The following is a 20,680-nucleotide window of genomic DNA, read 5'->3' as shown; positions in this document are numbered from 1 at the left end:
GACCCTACCCCCCCCAAAGGGATCTGGATAAAGTATTGTGCACCTGCACATGTTCTGGTTTGCATAATGTAGCGACCCCTTATCGGTGAAGGTTTAATGGGATGTTATTGAAGCAACCAAAGTTTCTAAGTTAAATCAAAGACCATATTCAATCTTATTTGCCAATTAATACATATTCAGTACAAAGTAAATTTGTTCTGTGGGATGCTTCAAAAGCTTATTTAAGAGGTCTGATAATCAATTATTCTGCAAGAATTAAGACGCAGCATTTGGCAGAGAGGCAAAATTTGGAGAAGGAAATAACAATTTGAGAGAAGGAATTCCAACGAAATTCGACTGTGGATAAAAAGACTTTTTTGATTCAGTTGAAACTGTTATAATATAATGCAAACATATAAATATGAAAAATTAATACAATGATCTAAATAGAATTACTATGAGTAAGGAGAAAGAGCGCATAAAGTTTTGCTTGGCAATTAAAGACTGAACAGGCATCAAGGACAATAAATGCGATAAGAAATAATATAAGAGTTACTTTTAAACCTCAGGAAATGAATGATGAATTTCACTCATTTTACCAGAATTTATATCCTTTTGATGTAAGTCAGGATGAGGAACGTGTTGAGTTTTTTTTAAGGTAGTTTGGAGTTATTGGTTTTGGACGATAAAGATAGGACAGAATTGGAAGTTCCTTTCAGTGATTTAGAAATTGAAGAAGCGATATTGAATATCACCTGGAGAAGATGGGTTTACAGGAGGATTTTATAAAGAATTTTATGAAGTCTTGTCTCCTGTTTTGATGGATGTTCTTAAACAAGCTACAGAAGAGCAAAAGCATTTCCAGAATACTTTTCTAGAGCTAGACTTAGTTAATGCAAAAAAGGAAGAGCCCCATTGAAAGTTGCCTCATATTGACCAATATCGTTATTAAATGTAGTTTATAAGATAGTAGCTAAGGTATTGGCTAATAGACTTGTGAAGTATTTATCACGTTTAATACATGTTGATCAAGCAGGTTTTATTAAGAATAGATTTTATTCTGAAAATATTGTTAGACTGTTGACGTTGATTCATGTGTCAAGACATTGTTTGAATCAATCAATGATAGTGGCATTAGATGCAGAAAAAGCCTTTGATCGAGTTGAAAGGTACTTTTTATTTAAATACTTGAAAGATTTAAGTTTGGACCTTTTTTACCTGGTTGGGTTAAAGACTTGTATAAAAATCCCTTGGTGAGGATGGTGACAAATGGACAAATTTCAGATACGTTTAATTTAACACGCTCCACTAGGCAAGGTTGTCCTTTGTCACCATTGGTGATAGAACCGCTAGCCCAAGCTATAAGACAAAATGATAAAATTAGTGGGATTAAAATAAAGGAAGAGAATATAACAAATCCAAATTTAACAAATCCTCAGTAATCGTTATGACATCTGCAAACCTGTTTGGTTCTTTTCTTTGGCTTGGCTTCGCGGACGAAGATTTATGGAGGGGGTAAAAAGTCCACGTCAGCTGCAGGCTCGTTTGTGGCTGACCAGTCCGATGCGGGACAGGCAGACACGATTGCAGCGGTTGCAAGGGAAAATTGGTTGGTTGGGGTTGGGTGTTGGGTTTTTCCTCCTTTGCCTTTTGTCAGTGAGGTGGGCTCTGCGGTCTTCTTCAAAGGAGGCTGCTGCCCGCCAAACTGTGAGGTGCCAAGATGCACGGTTTGAGGCGTTATCAGCCCACTGGCGGTGGTCAATGTGGCAGGCACCAAGAGATTTCTTTAGGCAGTCCTTGTACCTTTTCTTTGGTGCACCTCTGTCACGGTGGCCAGTGGAGAGCTCGCCATATAATGGAGAAATGTCTGGTTATAAGGTTAATCGGGATAAGAGGAAGATATTACCAATTACAGAGGAAGATTATCCTGCTTGTAAACAGATTACACAGCTTAGATGAAAAATGAAAATTAAATATTTAGAGGTAATTGTTGATGTGGATTATCAACATTTGTGTAAGTTGAACTATGTTTCTCTATTGATAAAATTAAAGCTGATTTAATCAAATGGAAAAACCTTCCTTTGACATGAATGGCACATGTGAATTGTATTAAAAAGAATAATTTTCCTTATATTCAATATCTTTTTCAATGAATTCCATGTTCGTGTCCAAACATATTTTTTAAAGAGTTATGCAGCAATCAGAATATTTTTAAAGAAAGGTTCATTGGCTAGAGTATTATTGCAAAATTTAACATGGCTATATGCATTAGGGACGACAATGGCTTCATTTTCAGAATTATTCATTAAATTATTAGTTAATTATCAGTTAAAATTTATTAATAGGATGTTCAATGTTAATCAACCTCCACACTGGGCTAAAATGTTATTATCACAGATTTCACATTTTATTATACATCAGTGTATATTTAGATGGACTCCTCGTCTTTTGCATTATTATAATGTGCCAGTATTATGACATGTATGTGATACTTGGTATAAAAGAAATCTGTCAATAGGAACTGGAGATAAGGTTTCATTACAAATTCCATCATATCAGGATAAATACATATCCTTCTCAATGAATAATCTGTGTTTAAAGATTTGCCAGATGAAAGGTATTCAAGTGTTAGCAGATTGTTTTGAAGATGGGATATTTTTTTTCCTATGTTAGGCTTCAGGAAAAAATTGAGGTACCGTTAAATTCTTTGCTTGCATATTTTCAAGTACATGCTCCAGTAGTGAAGAGTTTTGGGCGGGAATCGAACATGCCTAAGTTAACTAAATTTAAAAATTTAATTGTAAATTGGGCAGAAAGGGATTTATTTCAGAAATGTATTCTTTGTTGCAAGAGAAAATGGCCAAACTGGATTGAGATAAATCAAAGCTTAAATGGGAGAAAGATTTATCCTTAGAATTATCCCAAGAAGGATGGACTACTATGTGTGAAGATAGTGTGACTAAATTTGGTGAACTACAATTTTCTACATCAATTGAATTAAACACCAGAAAAGTTAAAAAGATATGGATTTAGTCATTCAGATTTATGTATTCATTGTGGGTCTCAAATTGGTACTTTTTTTTTCAATTCTGTCTGGTTGTGTGATAATGTAAGTCTTTTTGGATAAAAATTAAAGAGTTTAAGGCAGAATTATTGGAGACGACTTTAATGTTAGATCCACTGTTTTTTTTAAATGGGGTATATTACAACTTTAACAATGGGTTTAAGAATGGATAAATCTCAAATTGAGTTTATTCGGTTCACATTAGCATTGGTTGGGGAACGTATTGTTATTACGTGGAAAAATAATGTGGATTTAAATATGAATCATTGGCAAAATGAAAGCTTGTATTTGTTTGGAAAAGATAACATAATTTACGTGATAATTTTTTTATGTGAAGATGTGGTCTAAAATTTACAGTCTTTTGCCTCTCTTCCTTCTTAAAGAGTGGAGTAACATTTTCAATTTTCCAGTGCAGACTGGGCAGACAAGGATAGATGGACATTAAACATTAACATGGTGAGCAATTAGTGAAGCTATTCATTCAGATATACTGCTCACAACTAGGTAATTCCAAAACACCCAAGTTATAGGGTTCCACATGAGAGACGAGGCCAATAGCCGCAGAGATCAAGACAAAGCAGAATCATACACACCATTACTACCAAGATTTACATTAGTGACATATCAGAGTCAATGCGATACTTTAAGATTCGTTACAGCACAGTAACAGACACTTTAGGCCCACAAACCTGTGCCTCCCAATTCACCTTCAACACGCTCATACTTTTTGAACAGTGGGAAAAATCTGGACTCCCCTCCCCCACCCCAGGGAAAACCTGCACACACACATGGAGAACATAACTCCTCACAGAGAGAGTAGGATTTGAACCCCATCCCTATCACTAGCAGCGCAACAGAGTTGCGATTGTGCCATCCACTGTCAAACCACGTTGGATGGGAAGAAACTCAAATCAAGAAAGTCAATAAATGGAGAGCATCAATATTTCGTGAATTGGTACGGATTATTTCAGATTTTGAGAAAAGATGGATGGACAGTACTTTGCAACAACATAATGACAGTCAGTACAAAAGAAGCCACAGCAAGCTTGCATGGGAGCCAGGAAGGGAAAGTAGCCACTTTATTGAAATGGAGGCAAGAGAATGGTCTCAGGAGCAAGAACCCACGTGAGAGAAATTCTGGTTCATGAGCAAGTCACTAAAACCCAATGATACCTTTCAAAGTGCATTCCGATTTGGGAATACGAGGCATTCATCTCAACTTATTTCTCCAGTTTGGGCATTTTAGATCATTAATATTCCCCAGTATTCTTCAACATCTGATGATGAGGTGTTACATGTGTTGCTATGAGGTGTAACAATGCAGCTCGTATTTGCACAGCAGATACAATAAGGGATCCACCCTTCTCCCTCTCCTGCATAGTGTCTATTTAAGACAAACATTTTTCTCTCAATTTGCCCATAATCTGCAAAGAAATGATGATGAGATCACGAGATGTAGCAGTAGAATTTCATTCATCTTTTGATTTGATCGTCTAAACAAGCTTTAAAAAAAATTACAGAGCAGTGAGGGTCTGGGATGCATTGCTGGGGTGGAGGTGGGAGCTGGTACAATAAGGACATTCAAAACACTCTAAGATACATGGATGGAAAAATAATAGAGGGTAATGAGTGTGAGGTAGGGAAGGGTTAGATTTGTAACGGCACTGATATACCATAGTTTACAAACAATTAAAGAATACCCTCACTCGTTTCTTCCAGAAGACAATGCAGTCTTTATCCTCCTCAGACACTTTTCATTCTTCAACTCCCCAAAGACCACCCAGCCAAACCCTTTTGACTTTATCATTGGCTCAGTGCCACATTGTAATCCTGACACTCTCTCTCTACTCCTCCTGCATCCGAGATCCATCACCCATATACTGATGTTTAACACACCCACGCACATGGGCTATTCCTCCAGCGTGATGCTTCAATTACATCATCAGCGGCAACTGGCACCGTTCCCAAAGCAGGCAGATGCATCACCGTGACAGCCCCCTTCCCCCCCCCACCTCCAGCCTCCGATCCATGCAAGGAGGCGAATGAATGGAACTGTCCCCAGTGTAACAGTCTGGAGGATTGACAGATCAGCCTGATCTCGTATGATACTGCAAGACAGGCAATGCAGGGGAACGACTGGTCCTTTCGCTCTGGCCCTGATGCAGAATGTGGACATTTGAAATAAACTGGCTTTAACCTGTTGATGGAAACAGTGTTACCTTTTCCATTCCTGTCAATCACAAAACACTATGGATGGTGCCATAAGACCCGCAAAGGACCATCGTAAATGGGCTAAAGTGGTTTACAAACAACATCATGTCAAAGAAACACACGAGTACAGTGTTGTCAATCATTTGGCACATCCACTGGAGATGATGCTGCCACATAGGAGAACATCAGAGTAATCTCATTTTCTCGAAGATGGTCAAGATAACTGACCTGTTCACGAGCACTGTGTCTGGACTCAGATTCACAAACTCAAATGGCAAGGTCAACATACAGTCATAGACTAGCTCTACCACTAAACATCCATGATCTGCCCTAAGAGCTGTAGTCATGCAAAGGAGAACCATGGGCAAACGTTCGCTCCATGTCGATGATTTGCCACCTGCTGTCAATGGTGCTTTCAATCGTCAATGAAAATGCTCAAAGACGCTGTTGGCCCTGAAATGCTTCACCATAATTCAGGTAGTGCCCAGAGGATCAGTGAGAGCTCAGATCAATGCTGACTCGAACTGAGACCCTCGATCTGTTGTAATCGTGCCCAGAACACCAAAAGATGGAATCCAATGATCCAAAAAAGTCCAAGCAATTGTCTCTGCAGAGATGCCGATGATAGGAATTTCATCCTGCCACCTGGTAGTCCTGTCCTCACCTGTGAGCAGAGAAGTACATTGCCGAGATGGCGGAAGTGGACCTTCCAAGCCACAAGGTGCACGTGCTGGAAATAGGAATCCAAAACAACAAAATCCCCTAGCTTGAATTTCATGTGCCTGGAGACTTTAGGGAGTTGACCCAGCAAGCAAGTCCTTGCCCATAATCCAACATTCTGTTTAACATGAAGCCAGGTAAGATGTTCCTTAACCAGTTTGATTGATGCTCTTCTACCAGGAAGAGATAGATTGTGAAGAGAAAATCTCCTGCCTCATAGCTGCCCACACAAACAGCCTAGTCCTTCCTGTTGGGGGAAAAAAATCACAGACCAACTTTTCAGCCGATTCATCCAGGGTCACATCTTGAAGATGGAGTCCAAAGTTGATCTGGTTACACCTGATGAAATCGGGATCAGTGCACCGTGCATGAGCCATGGCTTTGAAATTGATGTCAGTAGTTGTATGTAATGTCACACCTGGATAGTGCACCAACCACAGCATTTGCTTTCTCTCAGATGTCATGTGTGTCCGATGAAAATTGAAGGATGAAGTGCAAGTGCCGAATCTCCCTTGGCAAGTAGAGATAGAGTATGCATAAGAGGCTGGTGGTCTGTACAAATGGTCAAAGGATGACCTTCCAATAAAAAAGCTGAAATCTTGGATTGGAAATTGGGATTCATGAGGGAATTACAAAGAAACATTTCCAAATTGTATCATCTACTTCAAGAGGAATGTCCAAACCCAGACTTGAATAAATCAAAAGAAAGATGGGAATTGATTTGGGAACTGAAATTGACCCTTTTTGCTGGTCTGACATTTTTTGGGACAGTAATTAATGTTTTTGATAGATTAGTTAATTATAACTTATTCATCAATTATATTTAATGCCACATCAATTAATTTATTCCTAATTTTTCAAATTCATGTTTTAGATCTGAATCCCATCTTAAAATTGATTGTGGGGAAATGCAAAATTGTATTTCCTTAGCAAAGGTGACTTATAATATTAGAACTGGGTATGATACCTACTTCAAAATATGGAAACCATATTTAGATATGGGTTTGGATATCTAATGTATTCACTTCTCCACCCCACCACCACTTTTCTTTCATCTTAATGGTTGAACCTTATCATGTTGGTTTAATTCTACTATTTTATTAATATTCTGCCTTTCCTTTTGGGAGGGAATAGTTATCACAGTTGCTTTGCACCAAGATCTGTATTTTTTTAAAAGACTTTTTATCTCTTCTCACTTTTATGTACAGTACAACATTTATTTTTTTATTCTATTTTGATCACTGAAAGTATCATTTGGATACGATTCTATTATTATATTGAACTGTATACAAAACTATAAATATATTTTTTTTAAAAACTGAAATGTTTCACTGCGAGATAGATAGCTAAGAGTTCTTGCCCAAATGTACTATACTTTGCCTGAGCCGGTGACCGCTTGGCTGGAACAAAAAATGCCAAAGTTTACAATTGCCCACAGACTCATTGTTCGAACACTGGTCCCACAGCACTGACAGATGCATTTGTGGTAAGAGAGCAAGGCCTTGGGCATTTGATGTACAAGCTTAGTGGCATTTGTAAGAAAAGTGTTCACATCATGGAAAGCATACACGGCATCGTCTTTCAAAGTTAAGGTCTTTTTGAAAACAGACATCAGATCCTTTGAGTCGTTCAGTAAGAGGTAATAGAGATGCTGTGGCATTCACCAGGGAACAGCAATAAAAATTCCTCATACCTAAAAACCATCACAACTGGCCAAACGTAACGGAGGGAGGAAATTCTCAAATTTCATGCACTTTCCATTCATTAGGCAAAATACCATGTTGCATAAATCTAGGTTCCAAAAATACAAGATCAGAAGCTCTAGAAACACTTTCCTGGGATTGATCACGATGCCACATTCCTCAAGCCTCGGAAACAATGAGATAAGGTGGCTCTTGTGCTCCTCTTCATCCACACTTACAACCAGAATCTCCTTGATCAACACAAGCACCAAACAAACCCAAGGACAGTGAGTTTGTGGTCCATGAACCACTGGAATATCTGATCTGCTTTCCATAAACCGAATGGTATTCTCAGAAACTCAAACATGCCGAACGGGAGCATCACTGCTGTCTTTGTGACATCCGGAGACTCAAATGGAATCTAATAGTAAGCACGTTCTAGATCTATTTTAGCAAATGCATATTTGCCGTGGAGGTTTGCTGAGAGGTCTTGTAAATTTGGAATATTGTATCAGTCAAGCACGGTGGAATTGTTCAGGGGAAGATCATCTCTGCAAGGCCGCAAATCCCTAGTTTTTTTCAAAACCATATGCAACCGTGAAGCCCAGCAGCTGTCAGATCTGTGGACTACGCCCAACCCTTGACAATCCAATCTTGCGATTTTAAGATAATCTGGGGGTATTACGAGCCTGCGTCTCAGACCCTGCCTTTACAAGGTGGCTTATTGCATGTCTGTACACCATTACGATGGGGTCACAAGGAGAGGAAAACACGAGCAAGGCTTGGAAAGGGCAGGAATCAGGTTGAAGGCTTGTCAGGCAGCAGATGGCATTGGAAGGACAACAAATGCAGCTCACTTGCATTCAAGAGCTGCAGTCCACACAATGTTTTTTTCAAATACATCATAGAAAAATGTGACAAGAAATCCACTCCCAAAATGGAATTTGCCACATTTACAACTGAAAAACCACCCAAAAAGATTGCAAGACTGAAATGAAGCATGAGTAACCTGTGGCCATGTTTGAAAAAGAGAATCATTTGTGGCTGAAAGAACACATGACATATTAGAAAGACTATGTTCCTCAGGGATTGGAGGAAACGGCACTGAACCAAAGTGACAGATAATTTTGGAGTTTTACATAGAGATGGCAAACAAATAACCTACTCCAACAATTGCCTCGAATGTTTCCATTTTTCTCAGTTGCCTTCGATAATCTCTCTCAAATGAGAACAACATCCCAAGACAAAAGAACAGAACCAGGCCACCAGGCCCATTAAGTCTGCTCCGTAAATACACACTGAGCTACTCTTCACTACTTCCAATTTCCAGCCTTTTCCCCATATCCCTTCATGCCCTCACTAACGAGATACTTGTCTATTTCTTGTTTAAATACTCCCAGTGATCTGCCTTCCACTGCTGTATGAGGCAGTAAGTTCCACAGCTCCATGACACTCTGGTGAAAGAATTTCTTCCCAATCTCTATTTTGGATGGATAACCTCTAATTTTCTTGTCCTCAATTCACCCACCAAGGGAAACATCTTACCCGCATCCACCCTATCTAAATCTTTCAAAATACAAAATGTCTCCATGAGCTTTCTTCTTTAATTTCCGATACCCCAATGAATACAACCCAAGAGCTGTCAAACACTCCTCGTACATTATATTTTGTATTCTGGAAATCATCCTCATCATTCTCCTCTGCACCCTCTCCAACAACATCACATCCTTTCTCAGATAGGGGGCCCAAAACTGCACCCAGTACTCAAAAGGAGGTCTCACCAGTGCCCCATAGAGCCTCATTAACATCTCTTTACGCTTGTACACCATTTCTCATGAAATGAATGCCAACATAGCATTCGCTTTCTTCATAACCAATTTCACCCGGTCATTAACTTTTAGGTTTCCTTGCACAAGGACACCCAGGTCCCTTTGCACATCCAAGGTCTGAATTTTCATCCCATCCAAATAGTATGTTTCCTGTTTATTTCCACTGCCAAAATGTACAACTGTACATTTCTCTGTGTTAAATCTCATCTGCCATCAGTTTGCCCAGTTTCCTAATCTGTTTATATCCTTCTGCAACTTTACGGTTTCTACATTTCCTGCTCTGTCCCCTATCTTGGTGACCTCTGCAAATTTGGCCACAAAATCATTTAAACCACTATCCAAATCTTTATTTTTCCTTGGAATATATCTATCCTGCATTCCTTTTATTACTGCCACATGCCATTCCAGAATCTATCATCACTGAACCTGAAAATGTTTATTGTGATGAACATCTTCTAATAAATGTTCTGGGTTTAATTTTTTTAAATCTTGTTGTGGTTCCTTTTCATCACCTCTTTTGAAGCTGAATTCTCAAAAGTTTCCAAATATTTTTTCAGCAATAATTTTGTGGTACAGAGGATTACTCATCTTTCTTAGAGGTTAAAAGTTGCATTTTGATTTTGTTTTCTCAACTGAACATTGTACAAGGTGAAGGCTGATTAAAATGGATTCAGTAATGATGGCCTTCAAACTTTGCATTATTGCTGTGGCTACACAGCTTGAATGATAAACTGGTGTTTCTGCAGGGAATTAACTCACGGAAATATTCTAAATATATTCATTGGAGATAGACCTCTGTGAAAAGTTTACTGCCCATTGGCAACAATCCTTGAAGAGAGATGAATCATCACCCAACAGAGCAGCCCAGGAATAGGCCATTTGGTGAACAATGTCTGTGGTGACCATGATGCTCATTTAAATTAATCCCATCTGTCAGCACATGGTCCATACACATCACCCATTCCCTCTTGTTCATGTGCCCAACCAAATGCTTCTTAAATCGTGGCGATTTCACCACTATCCTGGCAGCGTGGGCCAGACCCCCACTGCACTGTGCAAAAACCTGCCTCACTTCTCTCCTTTTTCCCCTCTCATGTTCAATATAGGCATCGTAGTATTTTTACATCTCCCACGGGGTCGGGGGAAGAAGAAATCTATCTTCTCCAGGACTACAATAATTGGATAAATTTCAACCAGGCCATCACTCAGCTTCCAATCCTCCAGAGAAAACTATCCAAATTTGTCCAATCTCTCCTCAGAGCCAATGCTCTATCCCAAGCAACCCCCTGATAAACTCCTTTTGTCATGCAGCAACTAGAATTGCAGAAAACACTCAAAATGTGGCCTAATCACATTTATACATCATGTCCTGCTCAATGAAGAATAATTTCTTTAACACCCTACACTTGTGTTGCCACTTTCAAGGAGCTCGCGCTTGCACCCCAAGATCCCTCATTCCAACACGACTAAAAGTCCTCTCAAAGTGCAAGACACTTGTCCAGATTAAACTCCATCTGCCATTCCTCTGCCCACATTTATAAGTCATCTGGTTTGGAAAGGAAAATACGAGGGGGAACTGGGTGAATCAACAGGAGAGAGAGAAACATTTGGGGGTGGGGGTGTAGGCAGGTTACATGAACTTGGAAAATTCCATATTCATACCATCGATTCACAAATGCAATAAGAGATGGTTCCTCTGGATTTGACCTCACCCTGACAATGGAGGAGGCAGAAGACAAAGGTCAGTGTGGGAATGGAATGGAACTTAAAACATCTTGTGACCATGATCCACGATGGCCATTGTGATCCAAGTGGAGGCGCTCAGCCTATCTGTCATTTACTCTGCATTGGGTTTCCTGCCACAGAGTGCAAGGACATGGTTGGAGGAGGTGATCGTGAAACATCACCCTGCATGAGAATCCCTGGATGTTGGTAACTGATCTAGATTGCAGGAAAAAATGCCCGAGGACAGGGAGGAATTAGAAATCTGTAATTATTTGAAAGATGTTACTGCAAGATGTATCACCAATGAGTAGGAAAGCAGCTTCACTCTATTCTCCCTCTCAGAAAGATTTAGTTAATAAACAAAACAATCTTTCAGCACAGCCAAGGGCAAAAGGGCTCTTAATTTAGTCTTGAAATCAACAGACTTTGAAGATACCCACCGTAAAAGACTCAAAATTCAATTCTAGATTAACTTCTGGTGGAAGTATGAGAGCCATTGACTTGCTTAATCAGATTAGCCTTATTCTGAGTTTCCATTTTGACTTTCACACCATCAAATGCAAGCCGCAGTTTTTGATCCCCAAGTATTTTCTATCCTTACCCACTTTGCAACCACACCTACCTGAAATTGGAACAGAAAACAGCTAATTTTAACATGTATAAATCATATACAAAATAATTTACCCACATTTTCACATCACTGTAGCCACTGAGTGATAACTTGTGCCCATCAGGAAACTTCACCTGCCGCTAAAGGGTGATATTTACCTTGGTGTTACTGACTCTTTTCCAGTGTTACTTTCAGACATAAAGACATATTCAACATACACAATATTTCTTTTCTTACTGACCAGAACTATAAAGCATTGTGTAAAAAAGAGAAAATCTCGTCAACCAGGAGATACAAACTCCTGACTGCAATGTTGCTGTGCACATTTGCTACATTATTGAAGTCTCACAGAGCTTACAACAGATATTCAAAGTCAAGCAATAACAGAAATAACAGAATATTACGGCACGGTACAAGCCCTTTGACCCACGATGTGTTGATCTTGATATTTCTAACAAAAAAATAATACCCTGTAGCGGCTACTGCGGTAGATGCTACTAAATAAAGGCAAACACACACAAAGGTCGTCAACTCAAGACTGGTTTATTGCAGATATACACAGACCTTTTATTCCCTGCCTGTCATTGAGAATATTAGTGAACACCTTCTGGTCCACAGGACCAGCAGGTTAAAGCTACGAGCCATTAGTGCCCCATGCCTTTAGGCAGGGTCTTCACTGTACTTTGGTGTCCAGCACTCTTAGCCCGCGACATGTCTGGTAACTCTGTGAACTGATGATGGTATTTTGTAATATCGCGCTGTGCGTCCGCTACAACCCTGTTTTTCTTTCACCCATGTATGCCTGTCTAAGAGTCTCTTAAATGCTCCTTACGTGATATTGTAATGGATAAATATATTTGGAGAATTTGGTAATATTTGGTATTTTGGTAAGGTTTAGAGTAGGTTACATACATACACACACATACATTTTAAAACATCTTATTTGAAAGACTGAAGAAATATTGAAGATCTCTGGAGAATGTTATGCACATTCACAAGTAGGTGTTAATCGAACTGATGTCATAAAATGAATGACCATTGTTTGGAAATGGAGCCAGGATGGCTACAAGTACCTTTCTGCAGGGTGCTTCCAGGAAAGTCACTTCTCGGTTTTGTTTATCTAACACTAGGTTAAGCAGAAGAAAGAACTCCTGTTGTTTGGAATAAGAGGAATGGAACTCTGTAGTAGCTTGTAGAAAGAAGTTACCATCTGGAAAACCCTAACGGGGCAAGGTTCATCAGGGAGACACTGAGGTGACTAATGGTGGTACCTCAATTGTGGAAATCCTGGAACAAATCTATCTCTAAAAACCCTACAAGAACTATCCTGAGCTGTAAACATTTACCTTTTGAGCACCAAATCCTGGTGAAATTTATACTCATTCCATTTTGTGCACAGCAGAATTGCCTGCATCCAGTGAACTTGGAAGAAGGAGAAGTGAGATTGAACTGTGAACCAAATAACTTTTCTTAAATTTAAACACATTACAAACATGTGCATTTAGAATTAATTTGGGTTTGTTAAGTATAGAGTTAAGTTAAAGTTTGATTCTATTTTCATGATTAAATTTGATTAAAAATAACTTCTGTTTTAAAGACCACTTGTCTTGGTGAACGTCTCTTGCTGCTGGGTTTTGGGATCCTTTGCGCTCTTAACAATATCTGTTTGGATAATGATATTGGGCCTGTTCAAAGTAGGAAATGGCTTCTACCAGCAGGAGTTTCTATTTGATAAAAAAATATTGATAGGTGGCTGGCCACATACGTTTCCTAAAAATTAATACCCTCTCCCTCCCTAAACCACATTCAGCCCCGTGACATCTTTCTTCATTGCATTACTGGATCCACCAAGAACCTGACCCATTTCCCATCTCTCCTTGCAATGCCAATATGGCAGCTGCCATTAAGAACTGTCAAATCACATTTTAATTCAGCAAGTAACATGAAGGTTATCCTGACATCCTGCTTAAAAGGAAGGGTCAACAAACCTTCCAAATTTTGTCACTTCATTTTTATTTTGCTTCCCATGGGGCATTAGCAAAAATGTCCCATCCATTTGCTCACCAAATGATGAGTAAAATCATGATCCCTGTTCATGAAAACCCATAACATTCAACGTTACACAGATAATCTAGGAAGAATTCTGTAATAAAAGTGAATAAAAGATTGAAAGAATTTCCCCCTTATCAACGCTGAGATTGTAACGCATCATGCAACTGGGCAAGCAAAAAAGGCCAAATCACTGCAACACTTAGACAGTCCAAGATGGCACAGAGTCCCCTTTACCACTGAGAAGGAGCCTGGGCCTAGCACCATGTGCGGGCTGAGATGCCCTTCACTTCTGCGTAGCGGCCAGCCAGCTGGAGAGTGATGCTGGAAGTCAGGGGTACGTCACCAGAAGTGAGCGGGACAGTGAGCACACGTGGGGAATTTAAACCAGTAAAGCCAGTCTTTGTTTTACACTCACCTTGTGGGGACGTCTCTTTATTTGGTAGCACTGCTGCAGCGGATGCTACAAATGGATAACTTCTTATTTGCTGCAACCAAACAGGTCTGCAAGATACACCAACCTAAATAAAAAACATGACCAGAAATCCCTGAGATCATAAATTCAAAAGGATTGGTGAAATCTTTACTCTGTTTTGTTAACACTAAAGTCCCTATATTTTTCAAGGCATTCGGACAAGTAACAGAGAAACATTACATTTTTAACACATGGTACTTCAGGATCAGAAGGATTGGAGCATTATTGTTCAACTTTAAAAAATAACATCTAACTTTATGAAGAATGTGATATTACAACAGGAAAAACGGATGGAATTAGGCACATTCTATGAGCATTGGGAAGCAAAAAATGGATTGGTTTTCCATCCCTTCCTCAGCGACCCAATGACCCCGACAGGTCCTCCCCGACCTGCGACCATAGTGTAGTCCAAAGGATCAATCAGACCCCACAATGGTCGCAAGTCGGCGTTTTGCCCCCATGCGAGGAGCCCTGAAGTCTTAGAGCCTATTTTTAAAATCAAATGATTTGACAAACGAGAACAGTCACAGGATTGAATTTGTGACTCAGGGTCCATTAGCTGGGGGCAGCCATCTTAATTTCTGTGCGCATGCGCCAATGGTCAGTTGCCGCTTGCGCAAAGGGTTCGCTTCGTCGCCCTCAATCGGCACATGCGTATCTGCAACATATGCGCGAACTCACCACGCATGCGCAAACCAGACTTGCCAATCACCTGCCCTCGCCCCTTCCCGCTGCAAGAAACCCCGAGGCCTCCAGCCTCGCCCTGTCGGCGGCATCAGGCCTCGCACCGACGCCTCGGCTCCACCAAAACACCCCGCCGGTACCAGCCGCTCCCGGGTGGGGCCCGGTGGGCTGCGGGTTGCCCGCTTTCCCTGGACCGCGCGGCTGTGGAATGTTCCGGCGCCTCCGCCAACTTCCTCCCATTCGCGCCCGCGGCTACACGATGGACCCCAAGCAGACGACGCCACCACAAATATCCCTCCTCCTCACAGCAAGAGCCAATCAGCCCGCGAACCCGCCCATCAATCCAACCCGACTTCAGCGTCCAATCCAATAGCGGCCTCACCGAATCAACCCATTGCCTCGCGCAACTGAAGCAACAAATCAGCGAGCGAGCGAATACACAGGTGAACCCAATCAGCATCAGAAGAGAAATCAAGCAGTCGAAGGATCAGAAGACCCTTCGGCCCTTCCACTTTTTACTAATCCAACAACAATCAAATCCTTGGGAAGCACAGGATCACTTTTGCCTGGCTCCAGGATTCCTCTGATCTCAAGCAATACATTGTACCCCAACTGCAAGGGAGATTATTTATTCTCAATCTTTCCTTCATATTTATTACCGCTTCCAATTTAATGTCTGCTACTTTTTTCAAAGTATCTACATCTAAGTTCAATGCATATGATCCCTCTACAAATGTGTATGGCAATAAACTCATCACAAGTCCATGGATCCCAATTTCAAATGAACCTTCCACAGGGGAGAGAATTCCAAGGATATTGCATTTTCAGTGAAGACATTTCTTAAAGTCCAAGCAGCTGATCGGTTATTGGGAAATTGTGACACTTGGTGTTCGGCTCCTTTGCATTATCCTCTCTCGATCCGTGCTGCTGTGTCCTCTCATAATGTTGGAAGGTCATCTCCCTTTTTACCAACGATCAAGAGATCCACATTCAAACTTTCCTTCTATCATCCGCTTAAAACAGGTGCTCCTGGTCCTTCCACCATTTAAAACGTACCGGGGGTTGTAGGTCATTGGTGTAATTGAGTGGTTGTGGCTCATAGGCTGAAAGGGCCTGTTCCCGGGCTGCATGTGTCAATCTAAAATCTCCATCTAAAATAATAGTCCAGCCTGTCATGAATTTTTTTAAGGATTCAACTCAAAAGAGTGGAACAGATAGAAAACTCCAAAACAGTCCTTTCGGCCCTTCTTTTCTGCTGGCCATGCTGCTTGCAAATAGTCCATATCCCTCTCAACCTTTTCATTCCACGGACCCATTCAACTCACATTACATTGTCAATCTCACGGCTTGTGGGAAGAAGTTATTTCCCTGTCTGGCAGCCTGATTTTGTTCCTCCATATCTCCTTCCTGATGGTACTGGGTCAAAGATGCTGTGCGCTGGATGTCTGTGGGTCTATTTACAGGCCCCATCCCTGGACAATCAGAGGCCCCTTGTCTCAAAGTCCCATCCATGTGGCCTCTCACTCAGCAATCCCTCGTCGGAACACAACTACCCCCTCCTTACCTACCTCTACCAGCCCTTAGTATCCTCATGACAGTTCCAGGCACCTGATATGTCGACCCTTGATGACCTGCGCCAGCTCTAATTTGGACCCTGCCTCACCTAAACCATTGGAATAACCAGCGCCTACTACCCTCGAGAGCCCGAGGGAATCTGCACCCTCAGCAGTGTCCTGCAGGTGCACCATCGAATGCCCTCCATCCCCATCCACGGGTTCCCTGCTGTTATCAGGCTCCTGGATGGACCCCACCCTGGCAAAACTACCCATATTTTCACTGATTCCTCTGTACCTCTACATTTCGTCCAGGGGTCAGCGTTGTGCTGTGGGACTGGTGGAGAACAAAGCACCAATATCAGGATACATGGAGCATTGGAGAGACACCCAGATCTGTGAGATGGGGACAGTGCAGAGACCCCCAGCTCCAGGAGACAGGGAGCAGCACAGAGACCCCCCAGTTCTGGGAGACCGGCTGAGTTATACACAAGTCTGGAAGTGGCTGGACCAGGAAGTATACAAATCTATGTTCCAGGGTAAACTGGAACAAAAGCGAGGAATGCACTTTGGTAAATCAGTCCGCTGTCCTCTTCACAGTCAGATCTGACTACCTGAAGGTGTCGGGGATCTGGCTTGGAGAGGCCGAGGCATGCAACAAAAAAATGGTCAGAGCCGATTGTAAAAGTCCACCAGAAACTGTGTCTGTGGGAATGACATTCCCTCTCAGTAATGGGGAAGAACCTGGTCATCAGGTGCAAGGTGCTCTCGGTACTGCTGCGTGTGATGCAGGCGTGGCCCATCCCACACACCTCTGCCCTGGCTATTACCAGAGCAGTTTCCCTCTTCATGTGGGGATCCAAAATGGATGGAGTGGGAAGGAGGTCCATGTACGTCACCAGACTATGGTGTTATGAGCCCAAAGGACCCCAAAACCCAGCAGCAATAGACATTCACCAGGACGAGTAGTTATATAAAGATAAGTTGTTTTTAATTATCTTTAAACATGAAAACAGAATCAAACTTTAACTTATCTCTATTAACTTAACTAACCTTAATCCCCTTCTAAGTCTAAGTGCACGTGTATGATGTGTGTGTAAATTTAAGAAAAGTTATTTGGTTCACAGTTCAATCGAACTTCTCATTCTTCCAAGTTCATTGGTTGTAGGCAATTCTGATACTGTGCATGGAATTGAACATGTATAAAGTTCATCAGGCTTTGCCACTCAGGAAAGTTCTGTAGGGTTTGCAGAGAGAGATTTGTTGTTACAGGATTTTGACAACTGATCTAACACCATTAGTCAGCTCAATGTGTCGCTGATAAAACTTGGCCCATCAGGGTTCTCCAGATGATAACATCTTTCTTTCAGGCTAGCACAGTGGTCCATCATGTTTCACTTATTCCGTGAGTAACTTAAGACAGCTAGCACTTCCAGCGAGCACCTAGGATTAGGTGGAGGTTAAACATGTGGCTCAAGGGGTGGAGTCAGAGACTGGGTTTCAAGTTCTTGAACAACTGGGACCTTTTTCGGGGAAGCTGGGACCTATACCATAATGATGCGTGGCATCTTAATCCCAGAGGGACCAGTCTCCTGGTGGGGACATTTTCTAGGGCTGTCAGGAGGGGTTTAAACTATTATGGTTGGGGACAGGGTTTCAAGTTAGGCAGGACGGTAGGGTGAGGGTTAGTAGGATAAGGAAAGAGACAAGTTTAAATAATTTGAGGGAGGAAAAGCAGGAAGTAGCAAACAGATGCTGCAGTGAAAATTGTGAGAATGGTAGAGAGGAGGATATGCAGAAGGTAGGATGTTGGAGATCCCTGAGTTGTATTTATTTTAATGCCAGGAGCGTAGTAAGGAAGCTGGATGAGCTAAAGGTGTGGATTGACATGTGGCATTTTGATGTGTGGCCATTAGCGAGACATGGTTGAAAGAAGGTTGTGACTGGCAGTTGAATGTTCCAGGATTTTGCTGCTTCAGATGTGACAGAGTTGGTGGATTAAGAGGGGGAGGTGTGGCATTACATGTCAAGGAGGATATTACAGCAGTGCTGAGGCAAGATAGATTGGAGGGCTCGTCAAGAGAGGCAGTGTGGGTAGAGCTGAAAAATAAGAAGGGTGAGGTTACTATTTTGGGGATTATTAAAGGCCTCCAAATGGGGAGAGGGAACTAGGAGAGCAAATGTGCAAGGAAATAGGTGAGATATGCAGGTAAAATAGGGTGGTGTTGGTTGGGGATTTCAATTTTCCAAATATTGATTGGGAAATGCAGTCAGTAAAAGGGCAGGATGGCTTAGTATTTATGCATTGTGTTCAGGATTGCTTTTTGCAGCGATATGTTGAGACGCCAACTAGAGTGGGAGCAGTGTTTGATCTGTTGTTTGGGAATGCAATGGGGCAGGTGACGGAGGTGAGCGTTAGGGAGAACTTCGGATCCAGTGATCATTTTGACATACTCTTAAAAACCTTAAAAGGGAAATTAGAAAGGCAAAAAGAAGGGATGAGGAGTCCATAGCTAATAAGGCAAAGGTGAATCCTTAGGGTTTTTACTGATATGTGATTTCCACTGGATGATGGGACTAGTGAACTATGTCAGGAACCGTATGAGATGGAGAAATATTGAACAATTTTTTTCTCGTCTGTATTCACGAGGGAAACAGACATTGGGCTATACGAAATGAGAGAGGCAAAGGGCTTAGTTATGGAAAGGATAGGGATTAGTAAAGTGAGAGGTTTGGAGCTTCTTGGGTCAATTAAAGTGGATAAGTCTCCTGGTCCTATGTGCTTTTTCCCAGGACTTTAAGGGAGGTCAGGGAACAAATAGCGGGGGCACTGACAGCGATTTTTCAAAGATCACTGGAGGAGGGTGTGGTGCTGCGGGATTGGAGGGTTGCAAATCTAGTTCTGTTGATCAAAAAAGGCAGTAGGTGAAGGCCAAGTAATTATCGGCCAGTAAGTTTGACTTCCGAATGGGGATGGTTATGGATGGTATACTTCAAGATAGTATGTACAAATATCTGGATAGGCAGGGATAGGTCAGGGGCACCCAGCATGGGTTTGTGAAGGGAAAGTCATGTTTGACGAATCTTGTTGATTTTTTTGAAGAGTTGACAAGAAAAGTGGATGAAGGTAGGGTGGTTGATGAGATCTATTTGAATTTTAGTAAGGCTTTTGATAAGGTTCTGCATGTAAGGTTATTTAGGAAGGTTCAGTCATTAGGGATTAATAGAGAGTGAGATGGGTTCAGAGGTGGCTGTAAAACAGACAGTAGAGAGTCATGGTGGACAACTGTCTGTGAGGAGAGAAGCCTGTGACGAGCGGTGTGCCTCAGGGATTGGTGCTAGGTCCCCTGATGTTTATCATTTATTTTCTTGATTTGGATGAGTGGGTGGTTAACTGGGTAATCAAATATGCAGACGATACAAAAATAGGGGGAGTGGTGGATAGTGAGGTAGATTTTCTTGGGATGAAGAATTTGGTTTGTTTGGAAAAGATGGCAGATGGAATTTAATGTTGACAAGTGTGAGGTGCTGCATTCCGGAAAAAATAATATAAATAGAACATATGCATTAAGGGGAGGGGGTCGAGGAATGAAGAGGAACAGAGCGATCTTGGAGTTATGGTACAGAGTTGACTGAAGGTGGGTTCCCAGATAGACAGGGTAGTTAAGAAGGCATATGACATGCTGGACTTCATAAGTCATAGCATAGGCTAGAGTGCAGCTGTTTAAGGCATTGGTGAGGCCATGTTTGGAGAATTGTGTTCCGTTCTGGTCTCCAAATTATAGGAAGAATATAGATAAGGTGGAGAAGGTGCAGAGAAGATTTATAAGAATGTTGCCTGGCTTACAGCATCTGGATTACAGGGAGAGTTTAAAGAGACTGGGACTTTATTCATTGGGACGTAGACGAATGAGAGGGGACAATATAGGTATTTAAAATTATGAAAGGAATATATAGACGAGACATAGACAGACACTTTCCTGTGAGGGAAGGGAAGGTTGGAACAAGAGGCCATGAGTTAATGGTAAGGAGGCAAAACTTCTGGAGAAATTTTAGAGGATGCTTCTTCACTCAGAGAGTGGAGGCAGAATGAAATGAT

General features: G+C 41.5%; 1 long non-coding RNA gene across 2 annotated transcripts in view; it reads right to left on the bottom strand.

The window, feature by feature from the left end:
- LOC138750298 (uncharacterized) overlaps positions 1–20,680 on the bottom strand; it is a 69,439-nt gene that overhangs the window by 16,880 nt on the left and 31,879 nt on the right. The window contains exon 1 of one of the 2 annotated variants that reach the window (XR_011349239.1): positions 1,198–1,244. The exons of the other annotated variant lie outside the window; for it this stretch is intronic. This is a non-coding gene — a long non-coding RNA (uncharacterized lncRNA). Of the gene's footprint in view, positions 1–1,197; positions 1,245–20,680 lie in introns of those variants that run through there. 2 annotated transcript variants of the gene reach the window in all.

This window comes from Narcine bancroftii, unplaced genomic scaffold (assembly GCF_036971445.1).
Source record: "Narcine bancroftii isolate sNarBan1 unplaced genomic scaffold, sNarBan1.hap1 Scaffold_114, whole genome shotgun sequence".
NCBI classification, from domain to species: Eukaryota; Metazoa; Chordata; class Chondrichthyes; order Torpediniformes; family Narcinidae; genus Narcine; species Narcine bancroftii.
The sequence above is the reverse complement of the archived record's forward strand: the minus strand, read 5'-3'. Positions and strand labels throughout refer to the sequence as shown.